Source organism: Ochotona curzoniae, unplaced genomic scaffold, assembly GCF_017591425.1.
Source record: "Ochotona curzoniae isolate NIBS_2020 unplaced genomic scaffold, NIBS_Ocur_1.0 contig_64, whole genome shotgun sequence".
Taxonomy (NCBI): Eukaryota; Metazoa; Chordata; class Mammalia; order Lagomorpha; family Ochotonidae; genus Ochotona; species Ochotona curzoniae.
The window spans coordinates 30,348,586-30,362,853 of record NW_024466502.1 but is presented as its reverse complement, the minus strand read 5'-3'; the positions used below and the strand labels follow the sequence as shown (position 1 = coordinate 30,362,853).

Below are 14,268 nucleotides of genomic sequence, written 5' to 3'. Positions count from 1 at the left end.
AAATGACAGGTAAAATCATTCTCGATAAATGATATTATTCCTCTTTAACTTGTGGTGTAAAAGGCACAAAATATTTTTGAATAATAATAATATGAAATTTATGTATTGTTTCTAACAGAAACAAACTGGTAATCAAGGAAGAACTTGATCATTCTGTTTTCTTCTAATTTTTAATTTCTTCCGGCATGGTGTTATTCATTTAAAAAAAAAAAGTTATTGGAGACCTACACTGTGGAATAGCAGATACAGTATCTCAAGTTGGGGTGGCAGTTTGAAACCTGTTTCTCTTTCTCTATTTCTTCTTTTCTTCTTCCTTCCTTCCTTCCTTCCTTTCTTTTCTTTCCTTTCTTTTCCTCCCTCCCTCTTTCTCCCTTCCTTCCTTCCTTTCTTCCTCTCTCTCTTTCTTTCTCTCTCTCGTTCTCTCTCCTCTCTCTTTTTCTCTCTTTCTCTCGTTCTCTCCTTCTTTCTTTCTTTCTTTCTTTCCCCTGTCTCATTAAAAAGTCAGGTTAACACATGGTATGAAACACCACATTCTGTCTACTGAGTCACTCCCAACTGGTCATGATGAGAGGAGCTGAGCTGATCTAAGGCCAAGAGCCTCCTCTGCATCTCCCACACAGGTATAGGGTCTCACAGACAGTCCCATAGAGACATATAGTGATTTACTGGCTAGCTATACTATGTAATAAATACATAAATAAAATTAAACCAGTATAGATGGAAATACTACTAGCATTCATATTCAAAATTGAAATTATATTAAATCTTTAATCTATTCTAGATCAAATTTATACATGATACTTGTATTCCATTGACTTATTTGTGAAACAAATAAAGATATTATGTGCATTTTTTGCACAGGCATTTACTACAACATTAATACTCAGAGGTATGGTGAAACGCAACATTTTCCTATGAAAAAACTCATCAATGAAAAACAGATTATATGAACTATTATCAAAGTGGAATAAATTAGAGATAAACTACTTATCTCAATGTTCTCAGCTTGTAATGCAATTTGGGAATATTTACCTTTTGCTCTCTCCCTGCAAAGTCAATATTAAAATAATCCTCAAAACTGTAAATCTGAAATTATTGAATCACTTTAATCTATGGAACCAAAAATTAACTGAGCTCAGAGCAGAAAAATAAAAAATTCATAATCATTATACTTTTGGAAGTCAAATAACTTAATTTACTCCTCACAATACTCTTTTGAGGTAGATATTATTCTCTTTCTCCAGAGAATGAAGTGGCTAACAATGGATATTACTGAAATCACCTGCCTTACACAACTGGCAAATTGTAAATGGTTTTGAAAGCAAGAAGTGCTTAATTTCTGTTCTAAACCTGCATTATATAGTTAAGGAGTTGACAGGCAAAACATTGGTATCCTGTATATATCTATACAATTGAAATACAACACATGGATGGGAATCAAAGTGATTATTGTTTGATATTATATTTATTATCTTTTCATAAGGTATATAAAAGTAGCTGATTTAACGAGGATTGTCTTCCTCCTTTAAAAGAGACATCTGTCACGTAACCGGTAACACCTGACATGCCCTCTTTAAAAAGAAAAGCAATCCTAGTTTGTTGAAATTAATAGCAAAATAACTTTAAAAAAATAAACAGGGCCCGGTGCAAAGTGTAGTGGTTAAAGTCCTCACCTTGCATGCCCAGGATCCCACATGGGCGCTGGTTCTAATCCCGGCAGCCATGCTTTCCATCCATCTCCCTGCTAGTAGCCTGGGAAAGCAGTCCAGGACAGCCCAAAGATTTGGGACCAAGCACCCATGTGGGAGAACTGGAAGAATCTCCTGGCTCCTAATGTCAGACTGGCTCAGCTTCAGCAGTTGCAGCCACTTGGGGAGTGAATCATCAGATGGAAGATCTTCCTCTCTGTCTCTCCTTCTCTCTGTATATCCGACTTTCTGATAAAAATAAACAAATCTTTAAAAAATTAAATGAAGTCAAAACTATACAGTATTTGAAATGGCAATGGAAGACTCTCATATTTCCACAGATTAAGGAAATTAGTATATGCTTTGAGATTAGAAATGCTATATAGGAAAACCTGGGTAAATATTGCAAAAGAAACATGAATGAAAATTCCAAAAATTAATACATTTTTACACACAAAGAAATTCTTCAGGGCACAACTGACCCCCACAATAATGTGCCCCAATGCATATGGAGTAACTGTTCTGTGCACCTAAGTGGATTTCTGAACCTCTCTAACTCCTTTGTATCCTTAGATCTCCCCACATGATGCCTTGTTAATAATTAGTGTTCAGTACTTGTGTTTGTACCTCAATAAATTAAGGACCTAAGGAAGTCCTATAGAAAAATGCTGAATAAAAGGAGCTGCTGTGGTGGCTTCAGAAGCGAATCCTCCACCTCCAGAAGGATTCATATGAAAATGTAGGCTTACAAGCAAAAGTTGAACCTGATGCACCACAACCCCAACACCTAGTAATACTTCAAGTCAGTTCTTCTAATCAATGAACAACGGGATCCATGAGCTCGTTCAGACATGTATGCAAAGGGAAATCCTGCCATTTGCAGCATTTTAGGAAAGGCAGAGAACAAAGAGACCTGATGATTTCAAATGCAAGCTGAACCATACTTCAACCATATGACCATACATACCCTCAGTGAGTGGTGGTAAATACAGCTGTTAAATTGACCATCATTCCTAGATAGAGCTGCATTATTATAAAATATGCAGAAATAAAATTTGAACTACAGGTGGTAATGCCTAACACAGTATGTTTGACACAGACACAAATTGGTTCTTTGCAAAAGGTATAAAGTTCATAAGTGAATCTACAAAAACATCATAACTGTAATTTGTATGATATATAGCTTTGTATGTTGACTGGTATTGCACAAAAAACTATACACTATAAAAGTCATTACTGAACTAATTCATATCAATGTCAAAAACTGAGATAGTTCTCCAGCAAATCATAAAAAATCTTAGTAATGAATAGTACTGAGTTATCGAAAAGAAAGTTTTAAGCTATTTATATCTTTACATGTTATAATCTTAATTACAATTCAATTTAAGGACAAATCATGATTTATAACATGCTTATTTTTCCAATTCTTAATGTTTCCTGGATTTTTTTATTCTGTCATATTAGAAATTGGAAACTGGCTAACATGCATTTTATTCTATATTCCTTATAATTTTTAAAATATACTAATTGCAAAATCTATTTCCATTGTGTATTAAGATACTACTTTGCAACCAATAAGTACTTAATTGTAAGCTTCCATGCATAAATTTGTCTTTAGGCTATTTGAAATGCAAACTGCATCTTCATTTTCTTTATTAATCTTTACTTGGAAGTCAATGTACAGAGGGAGAGATAGAAAGAAATCTACCATTTGCTGTTTGTCTCTCCAAATGACTGTAATAGCTACAGCTGATCAAGTTTGAAACTGGGAGTGAGGCTTCTTCTGGATCTCCCATGTGGGTGCAAAGCAGCATCCTCTGCTGCTTTCCAAGGCCATTAGCAGTAGGCTAATATTCCACAATAGACTTGGAGCAACTGGGACAAAAACCAGGTGCTCCACTTCTGACCCAGCACCCTGCTAGTATGCCTGGGAAAGCAGCAGAGGATGGCCCGAACACTTGGGCTCCTGTACCTGTGTCGACGCCCAGAACAGGGTTTCAGCCTCTTGGCTCCTACGCACACTGCCCAGACTGCTGTGGTCATTTAGAGACTGATTTAACATAGGGAAGACTTTTCTGCTTCTCTGTTGCTCCCTTTCAATCTGTCTCTCAAATAAATAAATAGATCTAAAAACCAATTACCATAAATAAAATTTTGTTTAGACTCTTTGTTACAGTTTTATTGCATTTTATTTATAAATTTCTTTATTTTTAAGCCACTGACCTATTTTTAGATCTCCCACATGTTTTGTTAAAATGAATTAAAACAGTAAAACAACTAAGAGATTCCAGGCCCAGGCTTGCTAAGTTTACAAAGTTTTGCTTTGTTTCACTATTTTATCTATGGCCCCTAAATTCTATGTGTCCTCACCAAAACTAAAACATGCTGCAAAAGGCAAGTGATGGAAAAAATGCTAGGGTTTCTATCTTTCAAGAGTAGGAATAAAATTTATACATAACCTCTATGATACACTGTCAGACCTCTGGAACAAATATGAGGGCAAGTCATTTGTTACAATGGTAATGATGTTCAGGACAGCCATAACGCATACCAGAGGGACTGGGTTCCACTGCTGGCTCCGACCCCGATCCTTGCTGCCTGCCACAGTGTGCCATAGGAAGCCACAGGTCATAACTAACCTAGTAAGGGTTCTTCCAAACATACGGGGGGAATGGATTTAGTTTCTAGCTCACAGGCCTGGCCCTGCTCAATCAAGGAGTAAATAGAGTATTAGACATCTCCAGTTGCCTGCCTTCCTCTCTAACTTTAAAGTACAATTTTAAAACTCACATTGGTGAAAATATCATCTCAGCCTAGAAGTAAGAAAAAAAAATGACCTGATACAGAAAGACAACACCAAGTTGGAATTCCTCAACATTTTCATATGTGCCCAGTAGTGTTAAGAAATCCAATTTCAGTTAAATGAAAAAATTTCCACTTAGATGAAAGTGTGAAAAAATATAAAAAATGAAATTTTACCACATTCTTAGTATGTGAAAAAAAGAAAAGGGTCTCCTAATTTTGTTATTGAAATCATTTAAAGATTAATAGAAACTCAAGTGGATTAGAAATTTAAAATTCCAGTAATTATTTCTTAAATATATATCAAATATTATTACATATTGCCAGGAACTTACTAAAGACATGCCAAGTAAGCAAGTTATACCCAAATGAATATCTTAAAAATGATTTCTTTGATATCATGGTACATTTTGGAGGAAATCCTTATCATAAGAATCCAACTTCATATTGAAAAAAACTCTCAGGAACTGAAAAAAGAAATTAACATTCAAACTTTCAATCTATTTTAATTCCAAATAAGCTTTTAAATGCAATTAACTTTTCTTACTTTTCATGGATGAATAAGAGAAGGCATAATAATTACACATAAATATAAAACATTACTGGTCAGAAAAGATAGCATTCAAATTATATCAGGTGAATTTGAATTTTAAACGCTTACATTCATATATAAAATAAGAGTTAATTCTGTTTCCAACCCCATCTATCATGTGAACCAATGGTTGTTGCAGTCCAGCCCGATCCTGCCACTTCACACTCAAACAGACAGCAGTATTTATTTCTCTGATGCCTACCTTACCCCCCATTCCTGGATATGTACAAAGGAATATACAAAAGGGTAGGAGGAGAAACTGTAGATATTATTGACTTCCAATGTCCTTATAACCCAAAATATCCATCATAACTTAAATAATGTTAAGTCTAACATATACTCAATTCATTTATCTTTTCAGCATAATATCTTGGCAATACCATACACTACAGAAGAGCAGCTGCTGGGCTGGGCGCACACATGCCTAACTGGCAGTCACTGCTGCCCTGAACCTAGGGGCAGTCCCAGGGGTCTACACTAACCCAGAAAAAATATCATAATCCAAAATTCAAAGTGAGATTTCTATTGAATGATTATTGCTTTCATATTATCCTAAAATTGAAAAAAAAAAGGTAAGTTAAATTTCTTTAAGTCAGAGAATCTAAGAATATTGTCACAAAGGTCATAATTTAAACAAGGAAGACCACAGAAGGCCGTATCAGGAGAGCAAAGCACAAAGCATCATGGAAGGTAATCAACAGATTACACCTATGCCTCTAAATATTCTTGGGTCATGGTCACCTAGATGGGATTGGATGAAAGATATTCCTTTCCATCTCTCCTCCTGTCTGTATATGTGTCTTTCAAAAAATACACAAATTAAACCAACTTACAAACAAAAAGAAGCAGCTGGGGGTTTGAGTCAAATCTCTTAACGAATGTTAGAATTACAGGAGTTTAACCCAGAGTGTCATAACGCCAGTCTGTCTGTGAAGTATTGTTTAATAGTAAATCATAGAAATTTAATCACATTGTGTTATATTTACAGATTGAATAAAAAATGAAAGTCAAGAAGAAAAGGTAAAGGGAGATTTTAAAGTAAAAGATGTTTGTTTTTTTTTGTAAAATTTTTGAAATCCACACATAATTTTCATTATATAAAGTTTCCACGTACTAAATGAAGATGTCACATATACAAACACTTGTGCATGAGTGAACCAAAAATGCAGTCAGAAAACTGCTTCTCATTCTATCTCTTGGAGAAAATTTTATATAACTTAGACAAAGTTAAAACTAATAAAAATGTATGACCCAAGCAACAAAGGGCTTGTGCATGAAACATTAAGTTAACTTATTTCCATTCACTTGGGTTATAGCCATTAACATTTGCAGGCAAAACTTCCTATATGGAGTACATGGGACGTTTCAGTTTCAGACCTTGAAACATCCATAGATCATTAACTTATGCCTCTATTAAATTAAAGGTTAAATAGTTTCAAAAAAATTACAGGAATTCTTACAACAAAGTAATTTTATAATTTAGCTGAAATTGCTTTAGGTTCAAGACAAGGAAAAAAAAAAGAAGCAACACAATTTTTTTATGTTCTTAAATCATAACTGTGGAATGGAGTTCAAAGTCATGGACAGAACACTTGACTTTTCCCAGGATAGTACATTCTGTGACTTTGGCATAAGCAATGTGATTCACAACAGCAACCTTTGCACCCCCTTTCTGGATGTGCACACTGAGTAAAAATCCTGACTTGTACAACATTTACATAAATATAATAGGCACACACACATATATTTGTAAATGTTATAAATGTGACATGTAATTTCTTGAATGTCATCAGAACTCTAAAATAACGTTATCCAAACTTCCAAATATTTTATAAAATACGAGAGAAAAAAACTATTTTCTTAACAGCTATATAAAATATATGAATGTATCAAAAAGTTGGAACACAGAGAAAAATGAACTGAGAAAATATATTCCATATATTTTTTTCTATTATACCCTCAAATTTGTAAAAAATTTACTGATATTAAATTTAAGGACTTAAGAGATCCTATTCACATTCATTAAAACTTTTATAATAGGATTTACAAAATGGAATCGCCTCATGTAAAAAGTTGCTTCTTAATAGAGATGTGTAGTATTATGTAAGAGTTGAAAGTTTTTGTTTTGCATATAATATTCTCTAAATTTACACATAGTAATTACTTTCCAGCCTGTTTTCACAGAATTTGGGTTACAAAGTAGCATAAATAACAACATGTGAAAAAATGATTTCTTTGAATCAGTACAGCAGCATAGATTGGAAATTATTCACTTTAAACGCATATTTCACAAAGACTTCACTGCAGATTTCCAAGTATTCCTGCACTAAAGTGGTTCTCACTTCCACTCAGGTATTTGAGGTTTTTCCTGAGCAGGAGACTAACAAGTGAACACAAAGCTGTTTTACAAGATTTGTGAACTCAGTGGCTGAGTACATTCATTTGGATGCATCACATTAAAAACAAAACGAAACAAAACACGGGGGAGGGGTGGTTACATGTTGCAAATATTAGACTAAAGAAGAAATAGCATACACTGACAGGGGAAGGAAGAGAAAGCTAGGAGAACAAAGGCAGGAACTCATTCCCCGAGTGGTTGTAAAGGGTTAGGTGAGGGCAAGGCTGAAGCAAAGAGCACAGAATGCCAACCTAGTTTGCCATGAGTGTGGCAAAGGCCCAAACATTGCAGCCATATTCCTCTGCTTTCCCAGCTGCAGTAATGGGATCTGCATCACAGTGAGAAGCCAGGGTTCAAGGCAGTGTACCTAGGGGATTCTGATGGCACACTTAGCTGCTTCACTTGCCACTTCACCCCGCTTGTCTTGAATGTCTAGTTATGCTGAAACAAGTGTAACTGTCACAATCCCTTGATAACTAAATAACAATCTGATAATTCAACTTAAAATTCTATTTCCCTAATTCTTTAATGTTCATTTAGATTTTTTCATTTAGGTTTAATAATTAGAGACTCTGATTGAAATGTGCTTACTTGTTTGTGCCAGCTGGAGACTAAAATTGACATACACTTTAAGCACAATCTACTTAGTGATCCTTTTGAAGTATTGAAGGTAAAAGGGTTAGAGTCTTTCAGGAAAGATTTATGTTGAACAGCTTGAAAGTAAAGGGCTAATTTCCCTGCAACTTTTTTTTTTCTAAGAATACTCAGTAGAGTCTGAAACTGCGGATGAAGTGAATTATGTTGAACTTCAGTATATCTGCCCCTCACTGCAGTTCAAAAAGAATGTCATAGCAGTCAATCTTGTCTATGGAGCAATCCCAACGAATAATCATTAAGGAGAAAACTCTTCTCTTAAAAGCCTCACAATAGTCCAGAAAATGTAAAAAATGGTCAAATTGCAGAGATGCCTGTGACCGAGTCTTCCACGTGCTCAGACCCAGGATGGGCGACGCCAGGTGATGGGTGATGCAGGGAAGATGTGGGGTTGACAAATCAAATTCCAGTGGATGAGAAGAGGACTGAGAAGGCTCTTTAGTAAGTCCTTAGCTTGCTGTTCTAAAGCATCTTGATCAGGGAAGAGGTTTTTCATAAAACTTTGTATCTAAGATTTTAAGTAACAGTTTTTTTTTCTTGCATATGTGTGACTTCTGTTATTGGTTGACATACTATGAAAATATGATTCTCCATTAAATGTATAAATTCTCTCCTATAGCAAAAGCAGATACAGTGAAATACATAAATTTTGAAAGCAATTATATAAAGTTTAGAGCTCACATGATTATTCAGGTTTTCCAGAAATTTTAAATTTAGACTTATTTATATACAGCTAAGAATATATAATAAAGCATTTGAAGCAATTCAGGACTTATGAAGCCTAATTTCCAAAGTTCCTGTAATGTCAATACATTTGAAGATAAAAATGGCTTGCTTTCCTTCTAGTCAGAAAAATACACTCTATGCTGCTTAATATGATATGCACAATGCGACAAAGGGAATGGAAATCCTATACACCTGTATAGATTCTAAATCTAAAAAGAAAATTCTACTCATACATGAAATAATATTTTGGCAACTCGAAAAAGTTGGCTGCAAAGAGTGCAGCAATTTGGGATTTTAATCTGCAGTGTCAAAGAATTTTCTTGATCAACTCCAAAGAAGCATGTAAGTGTATTTGACCTATCAGATAGCAAATATAAAAGAAGCCACTTGCAAACAAAGCGACCTTTTATCCTCTGTATTCCATCTATCACCTCTAGGATATTTAACAGGCAAAATGTCACTGTAGATCAAACATCTTCCTTCTAAAGCTCACTGTATTGTATCTCAATTCATGCTTTTAAACATCAAGAATTTAACAGACAAATCAGATATCAAAATAAAATATCCCAGTTACTTGTGTACTGATTTTCACATTCAGGAAATAACAAAAATGTAAAAGATCATTGCAATCTAATGAAAAAAAAAATGTTAAAAATACACAAGGTAGTCTCATCTCTATACATATTTGCATTTAATTTTCATAGACAAGGACCTGCACTTATATTTCTACTCAAAAGAAGAGTGTGGTTAAAAATATCATCTTTATTAAGTCCCAAGCAGCCATCAAACAAACAACCGCATTTCAAAGTAGTATTCTCACCCCGCAGGGTTCCAGTAAAGGAAATAATAAAGTGAAATATGAAAAAAAAATGTTCTATGAGAGGAAGAGATCTAATTAAAAGGAGGTACTAACAACTCCATGGATTAATTGGGAGCCAACTGAGATAATTGGACCGATGGGAGTATGATTACACCCATCATAAACTGCTTTTTCACAAGTATAGGTTAAGTGCTTGATGCTTTAATTGGGTGTAGCACCACAATGAAAGTAAGAATAATACAGAAAAATTAATATTTGGAAAACAACCTCCTGAAGTTCTCTGGTATCATTAAAACCTATATGTGTTTTTTTAATATACAATTTTCTAGGCTTCTTGAAGACACTTTGATAACAGTATGATTACAAGTCTATCAACTAAAATGTACTTCTGCTATTAGAAGTTGACCCTCAACCACATGTAGCTGCATTGTGATTAGAAATTCATCAAGATCTTGTCACTGTGATTCAAGTTAAAACGAGCTGCTGTTTTTGAAGATCATCTTAAACGCTCATTGAAGAAAACATTGGCTTTTATTCAGATGATCTTGCAGCAATAGGGAAACTCACTGTTCACTGATGTGATCCAACCATCTAGTTTTACAGTTGAAGGGTTTGCAGGCAGGCAAATACTTGAATGTTCTATTATAAAGCTAAAGTTTATTAGCTGCTAGAAGTTGTACAGGTTCATTTCATGCACTAGGATAGAGATACTTTCCTCTTGAAAATAAGTGAGGGACCACTCATTATTTGTCAATGTCTAACCTCCTAATGAATCTATAACATTTTCAAAACAAGTGTCTTGAGAGAGGCACAGATGTAGCAAATTGAAAACCACTAAATGACACTTGCACATAGGGTGGCACATGCCATTAAATAGTGAATATATATTCAACTTAGCTCATCTTTTAAATGAACTCATCAATAAGAATATGGTGGGTGCCCTCCCATTCACTGCTAGCTTTCTGCCCCGTAGGCCAATCCCCGGTGACAACTTCAACAGGTGCCGCATAGCCTCTGACATTTTAATGGGTTCATACAATCAACTAATGATTGGATGACGGGCAGAAATGCAAATATAGGTAATTAAACACAGGTATCATTCATCCAGGCACTGTACTTGCTGTCACTCTCCAACAAAGGCCACAGTGCCTTCCAGGCAATTTCTTCCTACCACCTTATAATTATCTCCAGCACCCTAAGCAACTCTTTACACTTTGGCCTTTCAGAAAAAAAAAATTCTAAAGGCATAATTTATCCTCTGAAGTGCATTCTCAACATTGAACTCAAATAAACTGAAAAATCAAACAAACATATTTGTAGATTCTAACTTCCTAATGTCAGTTACAAAACTCAATCAGGCCTGAATGTTCCATGTCAGAACACAATTTAAATGTCACTTTCTATGAAGTTGATAACTAGTATATTCCAAGTACTTCTTTATAGTACTCATCTTAATTTTTATAATGTGCTTAATTATGTTTGGAAACACAGGAGAATAGAGTATATTTCTTTGTTTTACTCCCTTCTCTTTCCTTTCCTCCCTTTATTCCATATTCTGACTTTGGCATTAGTCTTTTTCTTTCAGTGTTTTGTTTGTTTTTGTTGTTGTTTTTTTTTTGTTTTGTTTTGTTTTGTTGTAAATACTTGGCAACAATGTGCCATGGTCTTGGTTGTAATGGAAATTTCAATTTTACAAGGAAGACTTCCTAAACCATAATAAGTGAGATACAATAAAATTATTCCTGTGGATTAACTTAAGTATTACATGAAAAAATATGGAAAAGATTGAGTAAACAGAACCTGGCAGACATGCTGAATTAACATGCAGAGTATTTTGAGAAAGGTAGATAAATCTTGGACTCCAAAGATATGTAAAAACCAAGTACAAAAAATCCATATATTTAAAATTTTAGGTGAGTATCACAATATAAATGGATTGCAATTAAAATTCTCCAAAGACATGGAACAATTTAATTCTAAGTTCAAGACATAAACAGCCAACACTCAAGCATAAGTGTGATACTCCTGAAACATATATAAGTGATATACTCTGGGGAAAAAAAACTATATTAAGTTCAGAAATATAGTTTTATGTACAAGGAACTAGCTGGAAAATGCAATAAAACAGCTTTATTACTATAATATATTTCTCTCATAAATATGGTCATATTTTCTCTAATAATCATCCTATGTGCCTCGAGACACCTGTGATGGAAGACATGTCTTGATGCAGTCCTGGAATTCCAATCCCTACAGGCTTCTTGGGTTGTTAAGCATAAAAAGTTAAATCATACTTTGTTATCAATGGGAGAACTCATCATATAGATCCGTACTTAAATTCTTTCCTCATTTATCAAATTACTTTTGGATTTTTAACATGTATTTTTACAAACACTAGGCAAACTAATGCTGCGTATCAATCTAATTTACCACAGGCTCTACTATTGAAGTGATTGTCTCTGAGAAAATTAAATCTGTTACAAATATTATTTCATTATTTTCAATATTTGTACCATGAAAACTCATGTATACATGACATGGTAGACATCTAAGCTTGTGTAATGATATTTGTAAATGCAAGCAAAGGTAGTCAAATAGTTGTGTATAGCAAACATCTTAATAAAATAACAAAGAATTAGATCACGGAAATTTGTATGTAGTTTAAGAATAAAAAAGTATAAAATTTTTCAGTATATAACTATGAACCATAGGGACATCACTTTATTGCCAATATTTATAAATAGCATATTAGATACATTTTATTGTGTTACTGATATATATGTTCACACTATTTAGTGAAAAGCATTTCAGGAAAAATAAACCTCACAAAAATAGTTCCAGCCATTTAATTTCAGTTGATTACAAAGGTTCCAGGAATCCACTTAAACTTAGCTTGATTAAACATAAACTTGAATATATTAAACGATCTCTACAACTTGCAGAAGTTTACCCTTTTGCTAATATACACTATCCAGCATCCCTATTATCGATACAAAATAAGCTACTTCATGGTCAATGAATGACTATTCCCATCACATCATATACAGAAGGAGATGAAAAAGGCATGTTTCGTCAGCTCTTTCCAACAGAATTTTCTCCAATGTTAGAACTATTGTGTCTGTTCTTTTCAACACGGTAGATTGTAGACACATGTAGCTACAATTAAGCAGTTCAAGATTTCGTAGGACTGAATTCTTTAATTAATTTAGTTTTAATTAATTTAAATGTCTACAACTACCTGTGTTTCATGGTTACTCCAGTGAACAGCCTAGGAAATTCTCGAGTAACTATCATTGCACCCAGTCCTGAATTTTCTTCCACTAACATTTTCACTGCGAAACAAGACAATTATTTCTAATCCGGCTCACAATATTCCGCTTCAAGTTGCAAAATACAGCTCATTCTGAGTCGCTTTACTTCTATTCACAGGAGACTGAAGGTCACAGGAGACAAAATGGCTATTAAGAGAGCCAGTGTCTGACTCACCAATCTTTACCTGGTGGAATAAAAAGCCACCTTGTGAACCTAACGTGCTTGCGCTGTGTCCCTATGTGAGTCACCGTCTGCTACTGTGATGAGAGGAAGAAAACAGCTCCCAAACAGATGGTTTAGCATTGTGCACAAGTTGAAGAGCCAGGAAATGATGGAGTCTCTTTTTTTCCTGCTCATTGCCTAGATTTTTTACACTGGGGGGAACTCATCAGCAAATTTTAAACTATTTAACACATTTCAAAGCATGCAAAATGAACAGTTTCAGTTTGCTATGCTAAACATAATGAGCAACGGTTGTATTTTAGTCCTACGTGTTCTATAAATGAAGGCCGTGTATTTATTGTGCTTCATCAAGGCACCAACACTTGGGCATTGTTTGCCCTAGAGTCTTCATACTCGTCCCTCGAGGTGACTTACAATACACCAAATGACGTATTGTTATTATCACCTAAGCATGGAAGTGGCCTGCATTCAAGCAGAATCAGTACTCAGTGGGCAATAATTCTATTGTGTATAATTATAATCACCCTGGCCTCCTAAGTTTTAGACAAGGCTCATATTTACTCACCTTAAATCAAGCAGCCTTGTTTTATTTACTACCAAGTTTGCGTGCTAGGTGCCTTAGTAAAATTTTCCGTTTTCCCATCAACCACTTGTTATTTTTCATCACTTGATTTAATTTGGGTATTATTTTCTAAGGATGTGACATTGAAATCCTTTATAATTAACAGATTCTATCTGCATGATGATTGCATCCCTATTTTTATGCTGATTGCCACTGATGCTTTACAAAGCTTTTTACCTGAGCAGCTTTGATTTATGGATTATGAGCTAACAACGTGTCTCTTTTTAAAATGATATAATATTTGCTTATGTTTTAAAAGGTTCGGTTTTGAAGAACAAAAAGCAGAATAAAGAGATTTATCAGTGTCTTGGGAAGCAGAGCACATATATAGTGCGATTAAATCACTTCACACTTTCCATATGGCTAATGTTGCTTTCAAATTGGGATAAAGTGTCCATATAATTTATTGTCCATAATGGGACCCTTTCAAGAGTGAAATGAAGCCATCAGATATGAATGGAGGCTGCTTCC

The 14,268-nt window shown here is 34.4% G+C and overlaps 1 protein-coding gene across 5 annotated transcripts in view; it reads right to left on the bottom strand.

The window, feature by feature from the left end:
• PCDH9 (protocadherin 9) overlaps positions 1-14,268 on the bottom strand; it is a 797,306-nt gene that overhangs the window by 386,510 nt on the left and 396,528 nt on the right. The gene's annotated exons all lie outside the window — the stretch shown is intronic.